Raw genomic sequence first — 23,703 nt, 5'->3', positions numbered from 1 at the left:
TTTTTCAGTACTGCGTATAAAAAAATCCTGTGTTTTATATTTTCCTTGTACACATTAATGTCCAGACTGTTTTGCTTTATATAGTAAGATAATTGAACATTATCTACTCCTTTAATAAGTTTATTGTATTATAAACTTTTAGGGTCCGTGCACACTGGGCATAAAAAAGGCTTTTATACTGTACAGGCATTTGGTGTTGTTTTTTTCTTCATCCTGTAGAAGCAGATCAATGTTAGCCTATGTGTGTCTATGCACATTAGGGAGTTAACAGGCATATATTCAGAAGAGAGTTTGGACACAGATTCAAAAAAAAAAAACCTTCAGAATCAGTTTTTGAGAGAAGCTTTCGGGCAGAAAAAACGCTTAACACTCATAAACCTCCGCAACTTGAACCCTGCCCCCTTCCACTCTGCAGCTAACCAACTTTACAACGGTATCCTTCCCCTGTCCTGCCCTGACCTGGCCACTACTGTTTATAACAACTTGCTGTCAGCCGCTCTAGACTCCTTAGCACCCCCAGCCACATGAAGCATTAGACCCCAACCGCTACAACCCTGGCAGAATGACCATACCAAAATTCTCAAACAATGCATTCATGCGCTGGAGCGACTCTGGCGCAAAACCAGATCCCAACAAGCGTTCGCCCGATATAAATCTGCCTTCCTCACCTACACGTCCTTCCTCCACACTGCCAAGCAAGCCTACTTTGTAACCCTCATCAATACCCCCTCCTCCAGTCCTCGCTGGATCTTCTCTACTTTTAACTCTCTACTCTCTCCGCCCCCACCTCCACCCAGTACCTCACTCACCGCCCACGAGATTGCTAACCACTTCCAAAGCAAGATCAATGCAATTCGTAGGGACATCGTCACTGCTCAGACTTCCACCCCGCCTAGCATCCCTCACACGAAAACCCCTTCAACACTCCTCTCCTTTGACCTCGCCACTGTTCAGACCTCCACCCCACCTAACATTCCTCACCCTAAAACCCCCTCAACACTCCACTCCTTCGACCTTGCTACCACTGAAGAGGTCACTAAGGTCTTCTCTGAAGCTCGCATTACCACCTGCCCCCTTGACCCTGTCCCCACACAACTCCTACGATCACCCTCCTCCTCCTTCCTACGCTCCCTCACTCACATCTTTAATCTCTCCCTCTCTACTGGCGAATTCCCCTCCCCTCTGAAGCACGCGCACATCACTCCCATACATAAAAAACCCTCCCTGGATCCCACCGACCTAAACAACCTTAGACCCATCTCCCTGCTGCCATTTACATCCAAACTCCTTGAGCGCTTAGTCTATAATCGCTTGAGTTCCCTCCTCACCAACAACAACCTCCTTGATCCCCTACCATCTGGCTTCCGTCCCCTACACTCCACCGAAACCGCCCTACTCAAACTCACCAATGACCTGCTACCACAAAAGCTAATGGCCACTACTCAGTGCTCCAACTCCTCAACCTCTCCACGGCTTTCGACACGGTCAACCACCCCCTCCTCCTCAAAAAACTATACTGGCTTGGGCTCAGAGACTCCGCTCTCTCCTGGCTGTCTTCCTATCTATCACAGCGCTCTTTCAGTGTTACCTATAATGCTGCTACCACCCTCCACTCCCCCTCTCTGTTGGGGTCCCTCAAGGTTCTATCCTCAGGCCCCTTCTCTTCTCCATCTACACCTCCTCCCATGGCCAAGTGATACACTCTCACGGCTTCAACTACCATCTCTATGCTGATGACACGCAAATCTATCTCTCTACCCCTCGCCTCACCCCTCCAGTCTCCGCCCGAATCACTAGCCTACTGAACGACATATCAGATTGGATGTCACTCCACTTCCTCAAATTAAACCTTCCCAAAACCGAGCTCCTAATTTTCCCCCCAGCCGGCACCCCCCCCCCGACTTCTCCATCACGACCAACAACGCCACCATCAATCCCACCCCGCAAGGCAGAGTACTAGGTGTCATTCTAGACTCCAATCTGTCTTTCTAGGTCCAATCGCTGACAAATTCATGTAGACTCTACCTCCACAACATCTCCAAAATACGTCCACTCCTAACATCAGTAACTACTAAGCAACTCATTCACTCCTTTATTATATCACGACTTGACTACTGTAACTCCCTCCTCATCGGCTTACATCATCGCAGGCTATCCCCGCTCCAGTCTATCCTGAATTCTGCGGCCAGACTCATCCACCTTACTAACCGCTCCGTATCCGCCACCCCCCTCTGCCTGTGCCAATCCCTCCACTGGCTTCCGATTGCCCAACGCATAAAATTCAAATTACTAACATTGACGTACAAAGCTGTTCATAACACTGCCCCAAACTACATCACCGACCTGATATCCATATACCACCCAAAACGTACTCTCCACTCCTCACAAGACCTCCTACTCTCTAGTTCCCTGGTCTCCTCCTCCCATGCCCGTCTCCAGGATTTCTCCAGGGCTTCCCCCATCCTCTGGAACTCACTACCCCAATCCATCAGACTGTCACCTACCGTCCTCACCTTTAGGCGCACCCTGAAAACCCATCTCTTCAGGGAAGCCTACCCTGCCCTCACCTAATTGCCGATCTCCTCCACTCTTCCTACCACTCCATCCCCCACAGCTATTTCCTCCTGTACCATTATCTCCTCCCTCCTAGATTGTAAGCTCCAAGGAGCAGGGCCCTCGAACCCCTCGTGTATTGCACTGTATTGTTACTGTACTGTCTCGTGTACTGTCTCCCATTGTAATGTACAGCGCTGAGCAAACTATTGGCGCTATATAAATACTGTATAATAAGAATAATAAACGCACTTAAACATGCATAAATGCTGCCTTTGGGAGTAGTCAGCATTTTCAAGTGTGCATTGAAAAATGAGCAGAGGGGAATGTTTTGGAAAAAATGCTTGTGAAAGCAAATGCCCATAGACACTCATAAACTCTGGAGTCATTATGAGCAGTTTTTTCCTGCTGCTTTTTCTTTTTAGAGGTTCTGGCATTTTTTTCTGCTCCTAGTGTGCATGGACCCTAAAGGTAAAAACAAGATAAAGGAAACCTGACTTGAATGAAAATGCTCGTTGCTTGCCATTCAATCATAGCCGCCGGATTCAAAACCTTGAATTACTTAACCAGACCAAATATGCTGATCAGAACTTTATAACATTATGTTCCAGGCTAGTTAGTCAGATAGTATTAAAACCAGTGGAACATTATAACAGCCAGGTAACCAGATTTTTCATCAGGATCTTAGCAGTGGGCAGCCCCTGTATTTTTTTCATGACAGGTGGAACTCTGCTAAGCTCTATTTGCATCTACTGATGCAAATAGATAAACTGATATTAGACTATATATAGAATCAAAACAGCTCTGTCATTACACTATTGCCATGGCTTCTTCATAAAAGAGAAGGTATTGTGTTTTCTTTTTTTTTTTTTTTTAATTTACTTACATTGACGGCTACATATTTTATTTTGTAATTAATAATGTTTGAGTTGCTAAATATGAAATATTGCATATGAATAATTGCTATGTATGCTTCCCACCAACCAGTGATGCTTCTGGCCAGGGGCGGACTGACAACTCATGGGGCCCCCGGGTAATAGGGGATCATGGGGCCCCTGTGTCCTTGCCCAAACTCAAAAAAGCCTATGAAAAAGGTACCAGGGGCATCTCATGGGGCCCCCTACTGACCTCGGGCCCTCAGGCAGTGCCCGAGTTTCCAAATGGTCAGTCCGCCCCTGCTTCTGGCTTACTTTTATATGTTTACCAGTCTAATCCTAATGGTTGTGCTAAAAAAAACAAACAAACGTTTATTTTCAGAGGTCAGCAGCTGAAGTGCAAGTTCACACTTAAGCAGCCCATACATTAGTCTGTTTTTTTGTTCATCCAGTGAGTTGAACAAAAAGAAATTACTCTAATCACATTAGGTGTGTGGACAGGGGAATCCTTCATGCAGTACTATTATATTTTGACAGTAGGGAGACTTGCCCTCTATCAGAATACCCCAATCAGCACTGCTGGCTATAGCTGATGGCTCTGATTGAGCAGAAATCAACAAAGAAAATACCAGCCACGGCAGGGGAGGAAGAAGGGCGGATGAATCCTTTAGTTAACCCTCCTAAAAAATTGTTCTTCTTCTTCAATCGCAAAAGTTTTTACCCTTGCAACAGGTGCATGTTGTGCGTACACAATGGTATACATAAAAACCCAGTGAAACACGACAGGTAGAACTTTTGATATCCAATCCATGATCACATGCAATACCTCACATGTAGTCTACTTGCTGGAATGCACATGTGGTAAACAATATGTGGGTAGAACGACTAGGAGACTTAGGGACAGACTACGTGAGCATTTGTCCAACATTAAAAAAGGCTTTAAGGAGCACTCCTTGTCTATGCATTTTAGACAACAACATCACAGAAATCCCCATTTTTTTAAATTCACAAGCATTGATGTTATTAATAATCATTGGAGAGGTATTTTTAAAAGGAGGGCAGTTTCCATGCTGGAAACCAAGTGGATTTTTTTTATTGCAAACACTCTCTCCTTTAGGCCTCAACATTGATTTAGATATCAATTGTTTTATTGACACCAGCTAGACCACCCCCCCTCCCTACTTCGATCCTACTTATGTTTTATGATACTCTAAGGTTTTATATTTATGTGAGGCTCAATTTTATTATAGAACTATTATTAACTCAAGTGAGGCTTTTATTATTACTCTGGGATTTTACAAATATTACAGATTGTATGGAGGTCTTTCTTATGAAATTATATCACACAATATCATCCATACTATTATTTATTACATTTTTATGTAAGTAAGGTGAGGCTCATGTATTTAATTAAATATCTTCTTTTTTTTTTTTTTCTATCATTGATGAATTTTATCAATTTTATCGATAAATTTTAGTATGGATTTATATTCTTCTTATCCACTTTGTGACATTTAGGTCATATTATCTTTGTACACCTTAACCCTGTACAATCTTATTTTATTTTATTTTGTTTTATCTAATATTTCACATAAATTTTTATACGATCAATGAGATCTTTCTTTTTGTATTACATTTTATTATATATTTTTTATGTGTTTGACATCTATCTTGTATTAATTTACTGTTTTAGATTTTTATATATACATATCTCTACGATTTATTTTACATATATTATGTTGAATGGAGCCACCATACAGCTTTTTGACCATTTTTGGTCAATAGGGGGTGATATTAATGTTGTCTGTGGATTGTTATTGCACATCTGTTTTAAATTACCATGACCATGTGATATTTAACATTTCTATCATCATAACGTTCCCCCCATTACTTAAGATTGCCAGCTAGACATATTGACTCTTTTTGGCCATATATAGTTTATGGCGTTGCTCCATCCCAGCACACTCAATGTGCTCCCTTCCTAGTATGCATATACTTTCTCTACAACAAAATGGCCACTGCCGGCGCTTACCACACATGCGCGAATGACGATCGGATCCTAGTGACCGGAGTCAACAAAATAGCTGCCGCTCGCATGCACTGCGCATGCGCGAAGATACCGCGATGACGCAGCTATGGATTAGGGCGCTTGCGCGCTGAGTAGTATATATTTGGGGCAAATATACAAGGCACTCTCCCTCTGTGAAAGTGTGTGTTACACGAAACGCGTTAGGAAGGTGCCCCTAACCTATACCATTATACCACATGGCCTCACATATGGCTGACAGCTCTTTATACTGATCTATGTAAGTATTTGGAATTTTCTTGTTTTCTGATGTCATTTTTACCTGAAGCATTAAAACTACTACACTATTGGAGCTTTTCTTCTCTTGGGCTTGTTATTTCCGTTGGCGAGCCCCCCCTTCTCCTAAGGTGCTTCTACATACCTGATCTATGCATATTTGCATGATCCCCCCGATGGTTCAGACCGGTATTGCTGGAGACTGCTAATCTGTCCTGATGGCTGGGATTCATACTGCTGGAGACTGGTAACCTGCCCTGGATGGAGGACCCCTGGTGGTTGGTTCCTACCTTGACGACTTCATCCGTGTTAAAGGTTCCATTCCCTGAGTACCAAGGAGTAGGTCTTATATACTCCAATGCACAATCATTTGTGCTATCTGGTTAGTGCATTGTACACCTATTCTCACAGCCACAGCAATCACGGATATTCGCTTTATTTATTATATGGACTAGAGAACTATTGTCACTATTTGCACCTATGAGATTTTATCTTAGACTGGTCTTTTTACCTTTTAGCGTTGTTAAACGCCAGTTTCTGAATATTATTGTTCTTTTGTCTACTCTCGTATACGTGCATATATATACGGACTAGAGCACAATTGTCATTATTTGCACCTATGAGATTATACCTTAGACTGGTTTTCTTACCTTTTAGCATTGTCAAACGCCAGTTTTGAATATTATTGTTCTTTTGCCTACTTTCCTATACATACATATATTTTGCTCATCATTATCATTCTAGCGCTTCATAGTTTCACTTGTTTATACCTTTAGCGAGGTTATCGTCTAAGTAATGCCGGAGGGCTTCCAGTTCAAGCTCGGACAATGGAAAAATTCGCCCAAATGGTACTTCTGCCCCTGGGAGTAACTCAATTGGGTAATCATAAGACCAATGAGAAGGTAATGTGTCAGCCTTCTTTTTATCAAACACATCAAGAAAGTCGTGATAGGTAGAGGGAACTGATTGACTGGTCTCTGGTGAAAGTTGGACTGAGAGACATACAGAAGAGTTGATGAAAGCAGGGGCACCACAGTGTTGCAGACAGTATTCTGATGAAAAGATGATTTCCTTCTTGGGCCAATAGATCTGTGGATTATGGGTTGCAACCAGGGTATTCCTAGGATGGCTGGAAACATGGGGGATCTGATGCCTTCAAAATGAATGAACTCCGGATGGCCGGAGTCCGTGGTTGCTAGAATAGAAATGGTTTCCTGGGTAACAGGTCCAGAACTCGGAGTAGTGGCATCTGCTAGTAATACGTCCAGTTTCTGTTTCTTAGGCAGAAGAGGAATGTGTAAGTCCTTGGCCAATTTTATGTCCAAAGAACAGCTACAGGCTCCTCAGTCAATGACTGCCCATAACTTGACATCCCTTCCATCCACTTGCAATGACATTGGGAGAATGACATAAGTGGTTATAGTCCTGGATAACTGAAGGTACGAAGGATGGGGCTGGCTGGACTTACTTGGTCTTACTGGGCAGTTACGTAAGAAATAGCCCGTGGCCCCACAGTAGAGACATAGATTGCCTTGCTGTCTGCATAGCCTTTCTTCCGGAGTTAGGGCAGAATTTGCATTGGTTCTACCTCAGAAGTGCTGATGGGTTGCAGAGTAGGGGTAGGAGCAGTAGGTCCTGGAATATTTGGCAGAAGCCATGGGGGTCGAAAGGTCCGAGTACGCTCAGCACACCTTTCCTATAGACACCAATCCAACTGGGTAGAGAGCAAGATAAGGTTCTCCAAGGAGGAGGGAGCTTCCACCCTAGCTAACTAGTCCTTGAGAGATTCGAACTAGCCTAGGCGGAACTGGTACTTTAATGCTGCATCGTTCCAACCAGTATCCACTGACCATTTGCGGAACTCCACTATGTAGACCTCCACAGGCCGCCGACCTTGTAGTAGAGCATGGAGGGCGGACTCAGCAGTGGAGGTCCTCTGGGATCATCATAAAGGCCAGCCATGGCTTCAAAAAATTCACTCACTGAGTTGAGTGCTGGGTTCTTCTGTTCCAGTAGACTATGTGCCCAAGACTGGGGTTCTTCAGACAAGAGGGAGATGATGAACCCGACCTTGACTGCTTCCAGTGAAAAGGTTTTGGGTTGTGTAGCAAAATACAGTTCATAGGCATACAGTTCACAGGATCCTTGTCCGCAGAAGTAGAGAGGGAGTGAAGATGCCATTCCAACTGGAAGTATCCTTGCTGTAGATCTTTCACTGCTTGAGTAAGTGCCATCATTAGTTGGCACAGGGCCTCTAGTGCGGAAGCGCCTCTCTCAGCCTTGGACATACTGGCTGGATGACACTATCACATACCTGGTGATGGAGGTCAATGCAGAGAGGGCTTCCCTTGCAGCAAAGTTTCAGACTCCCCTGAGAGTGGGACAGCGGGAGTCAGGCCCAAAGTGGCACAGGTCATCTGTAGGAGTGCTAGTTAGTGGTCCACCCAGAAGCACAGCTGATGTACGGAGATAGGTCTGCAGACAGGTGGCTCCTGTGCGAGGTATGCAAGCCCTTCCGGGATTTAGAGATTTACTGGATAGCTGGTTCAAGCCAAGGTCAGGTACTAGGTGGGAATCAGAGCAGACGTAGTCAGATGGGACAGCCAAGGTCATACACAGAGGAGTGAGAGAGAGAGAGTATCCGTAAGCCAATCAAGGGTTAAGCAGAGTAGACAGGTCCAAGAGCAAGCCGAGTCGGTATCAGGAAATCACAGCTCATAATAACACAGGAAACAGGAACAAGGCACGGGGAGCTAGAGATCATCCAGCAACTTGAGGAAGTGATGAGCCTCCTTATAATATAAAGGCTGTCTGGCACCAACCTGAGGCTGATGTGTGCTTCTGAAGCCATGCAGGGTACTGGCAGAAATGGCAGATCTTCCAGAACTTCCAGAACTTCTGCCATGGACAGGACCCTGACAGGGTTGTTCAGTGTTCAAACAGTCATCCACACGAAGCAGCCAGACACCATGTGTTCCTTAGTGCCCTTTCAAGTGATTTCCTGTGTCTCTTAGTGTTGTTTCCTTGACATATAGTGTCCCCAGTTTCAGTTCAATCTGTACCCAGCTCCTGTGTGACTTCAGTGATCCTTAACATTCCCCCCCCCCCCCCCCCCGGTTATCAGTATTTCTAGCCTTGTGTTCCTGCTAAGCCCCAGCCTTCATCCAGCCATGTGATCCCAGTGTTCCCCAGACTGTATCCTGCTCCAGTGACCCCATACACTCCTGACAACATCCAGGATTCTTCCATTTTTGTGTTTCCTCCTGCACTCCAGTCACTTACCTGCTACTACTGACCAGTGTGTCTCCCTGTGAGTTCCAGCCAGACTTTCAATATTTACACGTGTGCACTCTCAGCTTGTGTTTCTTGTCTGTGCCTCTGTGTGCACTCCTGCTATCACTCCTGGGTTACCAACTGCCTGGTGAATCCAGTGACTGGGCGAGGAAGGCCCAAAAAGCCCCACGGGTGATTGACAATGCTAAATAATGTATTTACAGAACTTTTTTATGCCTAGATCTAAGCTAAACACTTACCTAATCCTTAAACTATGCTTCATCAAATTACTTAATGCCTGCATCCAAACTTTACACAGTGATGATCTCCCAACACTCAAAGCAACTAGGAAAATTGCTGGTAAGCATGAAACACGTAAGAGATGCATGTTGTGCTGTTAAAACTAAGGAAAATGTTTTACACAGTCTGGATGTGCAGTAAATCCCTCATATTTCTGGTATTTATCTGCCAGCAAGATGAACCAGACCAGCTCCTGCGCAAAGATGGATGGGCGGAAAAGCTAAGATCCACCTGGAACCATTTGTTTGCTATTCATTGAAAGTAACTGCTTTGTAAATTTGGTCTAATTCTGTTTTATCATAAAAAGCTGAAAGGAATGGCTGGTTTTCAAAACAAAATGAAAACAAAACAAAAATGCTTTGCCATCTGATTGCTGTTCCGCGACAGTGATCAACAGCTTGAAGCCAATTTTACCAGTCTCCATCCATATTATTAACAACACTTTAATAACACTGGGGGCATAGTTTTACCTGCTTCCTCATCATAATTTCTGTTTTGTTATAGCCTTCTGGTTTTACAAGTCTGAACTAAAAAAAATATATGCAGACAATGGTGTGTTCCGCACTACCAGAACCACTTCAATGAACAAGGAAAAGATAATGTGTTTCCTAAACCCTAGTTCTAACAGCATGGAATTGTAAAGGGCACCCATTCCTTTTAATTTGACATTGTGTAATTTATTTGGCAGGCTATAAAGTCTAAGTACATTGTACCTGGGAATTACATTACAAATATCTATGCAATGTTTTTACTCCATCTTTGCAAGCAGTTAATTATAACGAAAGACATAAAGCTAATGTATAAACTTTGCACCCAAATTTAGTCTGAGAATATGATTTGGGCCCAATGATTGTTTAATTGCATTTATTGTTACAAACTTTTTTATGGAGAATAATACAATAAAATTCAAAATAAGGTGTATTTTTGAATTAACAGACAATCATTATACCATCTCCTTTTAATGCATTTACTCCAATTACCTCCAACTGCAAACCTTCAAATGGTATTTATATTGCTATGGCCTGCCTACTAACCAATCATGATGCCTAGCAGATGGAAACAAGTTCAACTTTTGCCTAAAACTGTAAATTGTTTTAGCTTGTTCAGCTTTCAAAACCTCTAACTACAGTTTATGTACTATATACTTTTTTTTTAATTGTCCAGGTTTATTAAATGTTAACATTAAAACCCAGCTAAGATTCTCTTACTTCCCAGAAGAGGCTGGACAGTGAAGAAGGGTCACCCTGAGCTCCCTGCTGACATGATTTACTCAAGTCCATGGGTAAGGTGCAGGACAACAGTTAAAGATGAAAAACTTTCCTTTTTTTCTGCTGGTTAATTTGATGATTAGCCTTTCATTCAAACCTAAAAAAAGGAATGAAAGTAGGTGCCACTGAGTGCAGACCGTTAATATTTAATTGTAAACAATGGTGTAAATGAACTCTCACATTTTAAAAGATAGATTAAGGAACATTTGTAGTCCAATGCAATGGTATTCAGGAGCGGTTAGCATGTGCTGCAGGTGATTGGCATCCAGTTCCTAGGTCCAGAAGCTGGCTGTCAGAAGATGGGACCAGAAAACCGCTGTGTACTGCGGTGGAACACAGGTGAAGCGCAGCATACGGCATAACCGAGTCATCAGACATGAAGCAAGGATGTTTCTAAGCATGCGCACTGACTAGAGGGCACGCTCCTTTATTAAGCTTGATAAAGGAGAACGCCCTCTGGTCAGTGCGCATGCTCCAAAATGTCGAAGAGTGTGCTCCTTTGCACAGCAGAGAGATACAAAGCAGCATGTCTCCCAAGTAAAACAGCACACAGCATACAATGTAAAACACACACAGCACACGATTAACCCTTTGATCGCCCCAGATGGTAACCTCCTGCCCAGTGTCATTAGTACAGTTTCAGTGATTTTTATTAGCACTGACCACTGTTTTAGTGTCACTGGAGATGTCAGTGGCAGTTAGTCAGTTGCCACCCAGTGTCAGAATGCCCACCAAAGTCACGCAGTCCTGCTATAAGTCACTGATCGTCGCCATTACTCGTATAAAAAGTAAATAAATAAAAATTCCAGTATATATATATATTGCCATTTGTAGACACTATAACTTTCACGTAAACTAATTAATTTACACATATTGGGATTTTTTTTAGTAAAGACATGTAACAGAATACATTTTAGCCTAAATTTATGACGAAAATGTTTAATAGCAAAAAGTCAAAAATATTGTTTGTTTTTTTTAAAAATTGTCAGTCTTTTTTTGTTTATAGCGCAAAAAAATAAAAACGCAGAGGTGATCAAATACCACCGAAAGAAAGATCTATTTGGGTGAAATAAAGGACATAAATGTAATTTATGTACAGAGTTGCATGACCGTGCGACTGTCAGTTAAAGTAACGCAGCGCCGTATTGCAAAAAATGGCCTGGTCAGGAAGGGGGGTAAATCCTCTGGAGGGAAAGTGGTTAATGAGCAAAGTAAAAATCTGTGTTTATTTGTTTTTCACATTTCTTTTGAATGTGACTTAGTATTTCAAGCACATCTTAAGTTATATTCTTCATCTGAACATGCATATTCCCAAGAGAACATTAACCTCTTTATTTTGGTGACAAGAAAGCTGAACATGTAAAAAGCTGCCCTATATTAAGGCACCATAAAAGGAAATGGAGAAAATACTCCAATGAATGTGTCCAAATTAGTAATTTGGGGATTTTAAGTAATGTGAGCAAATAAGCATTAATTGCAGTGTGCACACCTGTTTTACTACATTTAATTTAAAAAAAGAGATATGATGTGACATTTTTTGAGGATTTTAAGGCCTTTGTTGTTTGTTAGTGTTTTAATTGTTTTGTTTTCAGCTATAATTACTCAGAAAATGAATTATATCTATAATCAAACACTTAACAAAAAACTGAAATCCATACAGATACATAAGGCGCCAATTAAGGTAGTTCTATAATCATTAAGACATCATTAAATGCAAGCAGTGTAAGTACCTGAATCTGACTTTACAGCTTTTTCAGTCTACAGTATAGTCTGTATAGAAGATTTCAGAGAGACGGAGAAGCACTGCAGCACACCTGACTGGCTTCTTGTCTTGCAAGAAGTATGCTGAGAGGTGGAGAGAGCAGAGTAAATGAAATATGAACTCATCAGTGTGCAGCTTCTTCTTCAGCAAGCACCTGTAAGTGAAAGTTAAACTGCAGCAGAGAATGATTAAGTCCCCTTTTCTGCTCAATAGGGTAGAGATATGCAAAGACCTAATGGACAGAAATATACATTATTTGGCGGGTAAAATAGGTGTTTTATATATATATATATATATTTCCAGAACCTGCCCATATCAGCCTACTACAGGTCAGCTCTGCCCTCTCTGACCCCTCCAGGACAACCTAGAGAGGTTGTCTCCCCTCACTCAGCGTTCTTTTTTCATCCTCGCTTCGGACACCTTGAAAAATCTCTCTCTTATGGCCTTCCCAGGTTCAGCCACTCCTGGGTAGAAAGACCCCTCATTTGGGCTGTAAAACTCCCTGTGAAGTGGGTTCCCTTGGTACGGGGATTGTTACACATGTTTTAAATTTTTTTTGTGCGTTGATTATGCCACCCTACACTAGTTATTTCTGTGGGGCAATATAAAGTACTGCTGGGAAGGCGGGGTGACTTACCTGTGCATAGATTGGCTGGCTTGTAGTTCAATATCTCAGCATGTCTGTAGGCTTTGACACTTGTAGTCCATATCTCAGCAGGTCTGTGGGCTGGCTGACACTTGTAGTCCATATCTCAGCAGGTCATTGGGCTGGCTGACACTTGTAGTCCATATCTCAGCAGGTCTATGGGCTGGCTGACACTTGTAGTCCATATCTCAGCAGGTCTGTGGACTGGCTGATACTTGTAGTTCTTATTTCAGCAGGTCTGTGGGCTGGCTGACACTTGTAGTTCGTATTTCAGCAGGTCTGTGGGCTGGCTAACAGTTGTAGTTTATATCTCAGCAGGTCTATGGGCTGGCTGATACTTGTAGTTCTTATCTCAGCATATCTGTCAGCTGGCTGACACTTGTAGTCCATATCTCAGCAGGTCTGTGGGCTGGTGGACACTTGTAGTCCATATCTCAGCAGGTCTGTGGGCTGGCTGACACTTGTAGTTTATATCTCATCAGGTCTATGGGCTGGCTGACACTTGTAGTTCTTATCTCAGCAGGTCTGTGGGCTGGCTGACACTTGTAGTCTATATCTCAGCAGGTCTGTGGGCAGGCTGACACTTGTAGTCCATATCTCAGCAGGTCTGTGGGCTGGCTAACACTTGTAGTCTATATCTCAGCAGGACTATGGGCTGGCTGACACTTGTAGTTCTTATCTCAGCAGGTCTGAGGGCTGGCTGACACTTGTAGTCCATATCTCAGCAGGTGTGTGGGCTGTGTTTGTTCCAGCTACAGAGCAGGCTAGATGGTACACGTGCAAAGGCTGTGGGTGCCGATCTTCTTGGGTTGCCATGGAGCTGCTGGTTCACTCTGTGGCGCAGGAAGCTACTGCGTTATCTAGAGGCTGTCTCTCTCTCTCTCATGTTGCAGCTCTGTGGCTACTGGAGATGCTGCTGTGTCTCTATGAGCTCCACCTGTTTACCTAACAACTCTACTGCTCCAGCCTGAGTCTTTCTGATGCTCTGCTCCCTCTAGGTCGCCTCAACTGTTTGCCTGTTTATCTTGGAGGCATGCACATGTATTATAACTCTGAGATATGGGTTAGGTTATATTCCCCTTTAGGGTGTTGCTAAAAGCTGCAGCTTCAAGCACTGAAGATCTAATGGAGAGGTATTTTTATTTATTTTTGTTAATTTTCTTTATATTTGTTATTTATTTTTTGCTACTTTTTAAAAGAGTGCAAACTGTGTACCTTTTTGGCAGAAAGAAGACTCCAGCACAGAATAAAGCGTCTGCCAAGAGCTTGGTCCTAAGCAATCCTGTCTCCTGTTGTCCAGGACAAGTTGCTTCCCCAGAACAGTCCAGGGTGGATTAAACATCCACCAAGTGGTCGTTCTAAGATGCCATCGCCAGTGGCCCAGTGCAGTTGTATGGAAAAGCGACGAGGAAAATCACATCACCAAAACGCTTCCAAGAAGAGTAAATCCTCTGGCCAGCACAGGAAAAGGTCTTCTACTTCTTCCAGAGCCTCTTCTCCAACCTTCCTTGAAGTGGTGGCTTGTTGGGGCTGTTCAGCTGAGGCATTGCAGGTGAATTGGTGGGCAAATTGGGGTGCACATCCTATCTTAGATAGGGGGCACGTGACAAAGTTGCAGATGCACAGCAAGTAAAATTGTACATTAGAGACGCAGCAAAAATAGTTCTCCACCCAAAAGACAGAAACAAAAATGTGTCAAAGGGATGGCAAATTATGGAATATAGTTCCATACTAAAGTAATCACCTCTTTACAGAGATTGGCATGCTACATAACGCTTCCAATTGAAGGTTCGGTGTCTTTTAGGGATCCAATGGACCGCAATATTGATACAGATCTGAAGAGGATGTACAGTGTGGCAGGACCATCCCCTAAGGCCCTCAAACTTTTGGTGGCAGAAATGTAGTCCTGTGGTTCAGGAGAAGTGCAATTCTTCAGGATAGCTGTGGACTTCATTGCTGAATCCTCAGTGGATCTAGTCAGAATGACAGCAAAGTTAATGGCTCACACCGTAACACCACAAGAGCCTTATGGCTAAAGCATTGGTCTGCTGACAATGCCTCTAAACACAGCCTTGGCTCAATTCTGTTTGATGGGAAGCCCCATTTTGTCAAGGCATTTAAAGTTGCCATTCAGCAGGTATCCGGAGGGAAGTCAGGCCTTATCCTGCAGGAGAAGAGATGGCAACATCAGTCCTTTCGCTCTTTCAGAAGAGTTAAGAATCGTTTCAAACAAGCCAGTGCGTACAGGCCTGGTGGGCCATTTTTCAGACTTCGGAAGAATGTCAGTGCTGCATTTCCCAAGGGAGTCAAGTCCAAATCAAGCCAGCCAGTTAGGCCTTCGGAAGGAGTCTCTGCCCAACCCTCTCAAGTGGGAGCAAAGTCGGCTCTATTCATGGAGGTCGGGGTGGAAGAAGTGGAGGATGCTTGAATTCTGAATATCATCTGAAGTGGATATCTGCTATAATGTGCAAAAAGACCCCTCAGTATTACTTCGGTGGAATTCAGGTACCAATGTATCTAGATAAACTGAATTGTTTTCACACATATATAAAGGAATTGTTAACAGCTTAAGCTATTTTTCCTGTACCAAGACAAGAATGGGGTGAAGCGAAGTGTTCCTCAGTGGATTTGGCAGGCACCTGTCTGCAGGCCCCCATAGTTCTGGTTCGTTATCGCTTTCTCAGGTTTGCATACAAGGGGCACCTTTCCAGTTCATTCTTTGTAAGCCATTATAGCTGTTCTGAGACTCAGGGGTCTTCAGATATTTCATTACCTTGATGATATCCTTCTCTTGGCCCTGTCTTCTGATGGATCACGTGTCTCTAAACTGTAACATGCTCAAATGCTTTGGGTGGATAATCAACCATCAAAAGAGTCAACTGCTATCAACGCAGTTCCTGCTATATCTTTCTCCCCCAGAAGAAAGTCCAAAAGATCCAGACTAGGATGAGGGTAGTATTGAGCAGGCCTTGCATATCAGCAAGAGAGTGCATGCAGTACCTGGGCTTTCTGTTACCCACCATCCCAGTTGTTCCTTGGGTCAGATGCTGAAGAAGGAAGTTTCAATTCAGTTTCCTTCACTAGTGGGAACATCATGTATTTAACCAGAATATCCTCATACCAGGTCCGATAGCCCATTTATTAACCTCTTGGCGCAGGCCGCATGCAAACGTGTGACCTCCCGATGTCTGGGCCATTACGTGCAATTAAGAAAAACATGTGCTGAGAGCACGAGCACTGCACGCTCCCAGCACACATGTCCAGTACTCACAGAAAGGTCCCGATCTCCTCTTGCGATCGGGACCTTTCCCGATCATGTGACCAATGTGACAGTGAATCACGGCGGTCACATGACCCTATAACCCCGCCTGCCTCCCGGCTTCTGAAACCCTTAACCTCCCTGGCGGTATTCCCGAGTGTAGCTCGGGGTAACATTTCAGTACCAAAAGCGGTAACCCTGAGCTACACTCGGGCTTACCCTGCGGCACTGCTCCGGCATGTGTTCTTCACTTACCTTACCCTGCGCTCCCACGATGTGTCCCCTGCAGCGTCCCCGGCCATCTCCTCCGGCCGATGCCGGCATCAGGCTTCTGTGTCCTGTCCCTGTGACGTCGGGACGTACGGGCGCCGCCGCCGCCGCCGGCGGGAAATTTAAAAATTTTAAAAATGTCATTTTTTTTTTTTTCATTTTACACAGTAAAACATTGCTGTTTCAACCTATTTCACATACATTTTGTCCCTAGTGCTTTGTCCTGCGCCCTGCCTGCATTTTGTCTGTTCTTTCTGCCTGGAAACTGAGAAATGTCCATGGCGTCCAAAAAGTGTCCCTTTAGGTCAAAAGCGGTTTAGATCAGCTAGAGAACAGCGATAGTAAATCAGAACCACTTACAGAATTGAGTGATAATGATTCGTGGGGGAAATTCGTCATCAGAAACTGAAAACGATTTTGCGACTGAGCTCAGCAATGTGCGAACTTGGCGCTCTATTTCACATTTCAGTGTTTTTGGTTTGATTATATTATTGAATTAAATTTTTTATTATTTTTATATTATTTTTATGATTATTTATTAAATTATAATTTATGATTTTGTGTTTCAAATTTTATCATACCCGGGATGTTTACTAGACTCTTGTTCGGACAGATTTCAGTGAGTTTTTCCTAAAAATTACAGCCTACAATAAAAAAAATACATATTTCCATGCAAAAAAATGGTACCGCTTTCAGCACCAAAAATCTGAAATAATCATACCGCCAGGGAGGTTAAAGGACTGGGAGGCGCCATGGGGTTAACCTGGTGGACGATTTTGCACAATCGGAAGAGCAGTGTCCCTCTCGAGCCTCCAGAATCAGGCTGGTGGGTTGGGGGAGCCCACAGCTTTGTTAACCAGGTTCAAGGTCATTCGGAAAGTTCCTATCTTCCGAGAGTTAGTAGCTTCCCGATTCACTCTGCTAGCATTCCACTATCTGTTACGTGGGAAAGTGGCGAAAGTGCTGTCAGAAAATCGGACTACAGTGGCTTACTTGTCTTGTCAAGCGGGCACCAGAAGCTTTCCTCTCCTGAGAGTAGCCTGTCAAATCTTCCTTTGAGCAGAAGGGAATTTACCCTTTCTTTATACCTCCCATTAATGGAGATCATTAAGGCAGACCAGAGTCAGAGTTTTATAGATCACATGGGGGCAATAACAGCCGTGTTCTTTTGGCCGAGCCAGCCTTGGTTTCCCCTTTTATATAGGATACGGCTAGAACACCCAATTCCACTCCCAGTTTGCTTGTATCTCCTGGCTCAGAACAGGGCGTTCCATCTAAACCCCACAAGTCAGAAATTTACGGTTTGGAAGTTGAGAGGTGGTCTCTAAGACATCTGGAGCTGTCAGAGGCTGTAGTTGACACCTTGTTGCAAGCTAGGAAAAAGTCTACTATTTTGACCTTCCATCAGGTATGGAAAGCCTTTCTTTTGGGGCTCTTTCTGGCCAAAATTGGAATGCATCAACTCCCTCGGTATCTAATGTTCTTAAATTCCTGCAAAACAGTTTAAAAGCAGACTGGCTTATAATTAGTTGCAAATTCAAATTTCAGTCCTCTCGGCCATGGCAAGTAAAAGATGGGCCTTTATCCCTTTGGTCATTCATTTTCTGAAGGCAGCAAGAATTTGTCACTTGGTTTGAATGCCTTGCTGGCACCACAGTTTTACCCGATAACTTTGTGTTCCTTATTCCTACCACAAGGAGAGTATTTTTTTAGCTAGAGAGCTATACTGCTGGATCATCCAAGACAGGGTAATTCTGAGACAGGTCCCAAATTTCTTCTAAAAAATTTCAACTTTATCCCCTATAAGTTGGGAGTCCGTACTTTCACCTTTTCTGGAAGATGGGTCAGAGGATGAGTGGAAGAAATTAGATCTGGTTCATTGATTCTCAGTATATCTGGAATGCATGGAGGACATCCGTGAACGAGATAGTCTTTATACCTTTCAGCAAGGTCCAAGGAAGGGCTTCACGGTACTACCCAAGGTCATGTCTTTGTGGATTTTCAAGATTATTCAGATTGTCTACAAAGTCCTAGGCTTGCTGCCACCTTTGGAAGTGAGAGCTAATTCAATGAGAAGCATCTCAGTTGCATGTGCAGCGTACGCTAAATTGCCAGCGAAGACAGTTTTCAGGGCAGCAAGCTGGAGCATGGCAAATGCTTTTATTTGCCACCACAGAATCAGTATGGCTTTTTCATCGGTGCAGTCTTTTTTGGATCTACAGTCATTGCAGCGGCTGTCAGTAATAGAGGTTTATATGCAGCATTCAGTTTGTTTATGTCTTGTTTTTTCCCCTCCCTTTGTTCCTTTTAGCATTGCTTGGTACATCCCATGGTAGGCTGACATGGAGAGGTCCATGAATAGGGAAAACTGTATTTCATTACTTACCATAATTTTCTTTTCCTGGATCCTCCCCATATCAGGCGGGGAATCCCACTCAGTCTCCATTGAGAAGAGCAATATGTTGAACGCTGGGTGAGGGGAGACAGACGCTCTTATAGGCTAGGAAAGAGGTTGTCCTGGAGGGGTCAGAGGGGGGCAGAGCTGACCCGTGGTAGGCTGAAATGGGGAGGATCCAGGAAAGGAAAATTATGGTAAGTATAGAATACAATTTTTCCTAATCCATAATTACACCTGTGTATTTAGCTGTTTGCCTAGAGTTCAACTTTACCATCATACCATTGGAGGGTGGCATTGTCTTCAGATGTATGCGTGACTATATAACCTGAACATGGCAACCTTGAAATATATACAAATACAAATGTACAGCATAAATACCTCTAAGTGTGTGCATAGTCTGTAATTATAAATATTTATTTCTATAAAAAGGGGGCGCATGCACGGCCGGCCGACGGATGACAGCTCCTTAACCTGAGCTCCGTCCGCCTCACACCGAGCCAGAGCCCAGCAATTACCACACACAGGAACCGGAGGGTGACAGAAACATAATCTGTCATGACCCGCCGACGTAAAACACCAGGGCAGCCCAGGAAACTTACAAACTTCTTCCCAGCCCTCGGTCCCCCTGGACAAGATGGCGCCAGCAGCGTGACAGGCAGCCTCTCCTCACATGAGAGAGAGACGCAGGGAGGCACAGCTTACCACCCGGATCCTAGGCTGAAGGCACCACTGTACCCAGGAGACCCGGGTGAGTCATCTCCTCCCCTGTCTCCTACGACTGCTAGCCCAGCCAAGTCCAGACCTAGATTAGACACTGATGTCTTCTCTGACAACCAACCTTCCTTTTCACTTTCAAATCCTGACAACTCTCCATCTTTGATTGATTCCTATCCCGCCTCTGACCAACCTATGACAGAAATCTCTATGAAGAACATGCTTCTTTCTCTGCGACAAACGCTGCACAGCGACTTGACGATGACTTTATCCCAAATCTCCAGCGAAGTCCAAAAACAAGAACGTTGCATCTGCCACATAGAGAACAAGCTAGGGGAATTGTGCACCACGCATAATAACCTTATAGACGCACACGCAGACCATGAAGCAGAGATTAACCAAATAAATCTCAAACTAGCTGATTTGGAGGACCGCTCCAGAAATAACATTAAATTCCGCGGCATACCAGGATCTATTACAGCGGATGCCATAGTTCCATTTATTCAACAGCTTATGAAACATATTATTCCCACACTCTCAGATGTAGAACTGGCTATAGACAGAGCACACCAAATTCCCAAACCATCATTTCTTCCAGCTGCAATCCCCAGAGATACCTTGGTGTGCATACACTTCTACCACGTGAAAGAGAAAATAATGATTGCCGCCAGAAACCCCAGTGCATTACCACCAGTGCATGCAAATTTCAAACTATTTGCCGACTTATCCAAAATGACTCTTTTCAATCGCAAGAAACTTATCACTATAACAAAAGCTTTACGGAATCATGGTATAGGCTACTAGAGGGGGTTCCCCATGAAGCTCTCTGTCAAACATCAAGGCAGGATACACACGATCAAAACTCTAGAAGTAGGCATAGATCACCTGAAAACGTGGAACATCATTCCGGCGGACCCTCCACAATTTGCCCCCAACCGTCCACAACAAATGGACGCAGAATGGTCGTGATATCACATTGTTTTACACCCTTCCGCATTACCTGAAACGGGCTCTGCAATACGTTCAGCTATTACTGGCAAACGGCCCTAAATAGACTTCCCATCGCTCCAAACTCTTTTCTGGCATGATCACTATCATGTATCATATTTGCTCCAGCCCCCATCCTATGCAGTAGCACTTGCTGCTACCCATGTTACTTGTTTTTTTTACAAGTTTTTCTTATTCCTCCTCCTTCCCTTCAGTACCAGTCCACGTAGTAGAATTCACTATTCTCATTGTACCTCAACACAAGATGAAAATTCCTCTCCACGAAAACGATCGTTATCAACCCAAGACGGACCCTCATTGGATAACTGCCACTCAAGCCCTTCAGAACCCCATCTTTTCCCACCTCTTCTCAAGCGACAGCTCTACCTTCTACAAATCAATTACACAGGCATAAAAGATGATTAACATATCATCGTTAAATGTCAGAGGCCTCAACTCGCCTTTCAAAAGATTCTTACTTTCAAAAGAAGCACGATTATTGAAAGTATATATACTCTTTCTACAAGAGACCCACTTTGCCACTACTAAAACTCCCAAGTTTAACATCCAGCATTACTCCTCAATTTTTAAGGCAACAAACCCCAAAAAGAAAAACAGGACTATCACAGCCATACGAGACTCTCTGCAATTTCAATTTATATCCGAAAAAGTCGACCCACAAGGCCGTTACCTTATTCTGATCTGTAAAATCACAAACACTCTGTATACTCTGGTCAATATCTACACACCTAATACAAACCATCTTCGTTTCTTCAACAAACTTAACACGATCATCTCCCAACACAAAAAAGGAAGATTAATCATTGGTGGAGACTTCAACATCATAGGAAATCGGCTCCTAGATTCCTCCACTAATAGAAGATCCTCCAAACAAACCCTCAATCACTTCCTGCATTCCTCTGATCTCTACGATGTCTGGCAATGTCAACACGGCACAGAAAGGGACTACACATGCTATTCTCCCTCTCACTTATCCTATTCCAGAATAGACTTCTTCATCACTGACAAATGGACTTTACAACATGTAACCTCTTCTACGATTGGCATCATTACTTGGTCAGACCACGCTCCAATTACTATTTCTCTCGACCATGATCAACACTCGAAACTCCCTCGACTATGGCGACTGAACTCATCCCTACTGAAGAACGCAGACTTCAAGCAACGTATATTGGAGGCACATCGTTCATTCTTTGATCATAACGAAACTCCGGACATATCCATTTCTACATTATGGGCTACATACAAGGCATACATGAGAGGTATTCTCATACAAGTTAACTCTCACATCACTAAGCAATGAAACCAACAAATAGACCAACTTCTCACCTCCATTAAATCAAAAGAAGACATTAAAAAGATATCCCCAAACCCATCTATCTCCACCTCGCTTAACGCTGATAGAAACAAATTACGTTCCCTAATTTTGTATAAATACAACCTTAATCTCCAAAAGATGAAACTAAAATATTACTCACTGGGAAACAAAGCCAACTCCATGCTCTCCAAACTTATCAAACAAAAACGCCTTAAATCTAAAATTGCATCAATCAAACACCCAACAACTCACACCTTGCACACCAACCCACAAGACATGGCCAACGCCTTTGCTACTTATTATCAAAACCTATATAACCTCGAAAATGATCCTAACACCATACTACCTACACTCACACATCCATACAAGCATTCCTACGCACCACGAAACTCCCCCAACTTTCACCATCCCAACTCGATGACATATTCTCTCCAATCTCCCCCAGAGAAATAGAAACAGCCATTAAAACATTGCCATTAAACAAATCTCCAGGAAATGACGGTTACACCAACGAATACTATAAACAACTCTCCTCAGAATTATCCCCATATCTGACCAGGCTCTTTAATAATGCAGCCGAAAATGGCGTATTCCCTAAAGAAATGTTGCAATCAATCATCACAACTATACCAAAGCCTGGAAAAGACCCCCAACTTGTCCAAAACTATAGACCGATATCGTTGCTTAACAGTGATATAAAACTATACGCAAAAATAATATCACGTAGACTCCTTTCCTATCTCCCGACCCTGATAAACCCAGACCAAGTTGGCTTCATCCCAGGCCGTCAAGCACTAGATGCTACGAGAAGAATCATATCACTCCTCCACAAATTACAACTTTCAAAATGCCCTTCCTTATTATTATCCCTAGATGCAGAAAAAGCCTTTGACCGCATACACTGGAAATTTGTGCAACTTACTCTTCAGAAATTCGGAATTACAGGTTGGCTGTTGACAGCCATACTATCCCTATATTCACACCCCTCGGCTAGAGTATTAACAGATGGAACATTGTCTGACCCCTTTGACATCACAAGCGGCACCAGACAAGGATGCCCATTGTCTCCAATCATATTTGCTCTTCTCATTGAACCCTTAGCCGCTAAACTCAGAGACGACCCATCATTTTCCGGCATCAATTATATCAACACAGAACACAAAATCAGTTTATTTGCAGATGACATCATCCTAATGGTGGCCAACCCTTACAAATCCCTTTCGAAAATCCATACCCACATCTCCAACTACTCGTCAGTTTCCTACTATAAACTTAACAAACCTAAATCTTTGATACTGAATCTCCACGTATCCCCTCATGACCAAAAAATACTATCTACACAATTCCCATTCTCATGGGAAACCCACAGTATCCCATATTTAGGAATCAGGTTAACTACAACTGATCAACTATACAGTACCCTTCAAATCACAAGAAACTCATTGAACATACCTCCCACTAAATCACCTCTCTTCGTATCGCAGAGCTTTCTAAACTAGGGCGAGTTGCGACTTTAAAATGTACATACTACCCAAAATTCGATACATATTCCGCTCGCTCCAGATACCAGTTCCTAATGTATTCTTCTCCAAACTGCAAACAATCCTCACGAAATTCCTCTGGAACTCCAAAAACCCAGATGCACTACCAACCTTCTTATTCGCACCACACTTAGGGGAGGTGCAGGCCTCCCTCACTTGAAATCTTATTACGAGCGCCACCTTGCTTGACCAATTATACTTTTGGTGGAACCCTTC

This window comes from Staurois parvus, unplaced genomic scaffold (genome assembly GCF_062004578.1).
Source record: "Staurois parvus isolate SC_StPar_1 unplaced genomic scaffold, SC_StPar_1.0 ptg000580l, whole genome shotgun sequence".
NCBI lineage: Eukaryota > Metazoa > Chordata > Amphibia > Anura > Ranidae > Staurois > Staurois parvus.
This window is presented reverse-complemented; position numbering follows the sequence as displayed.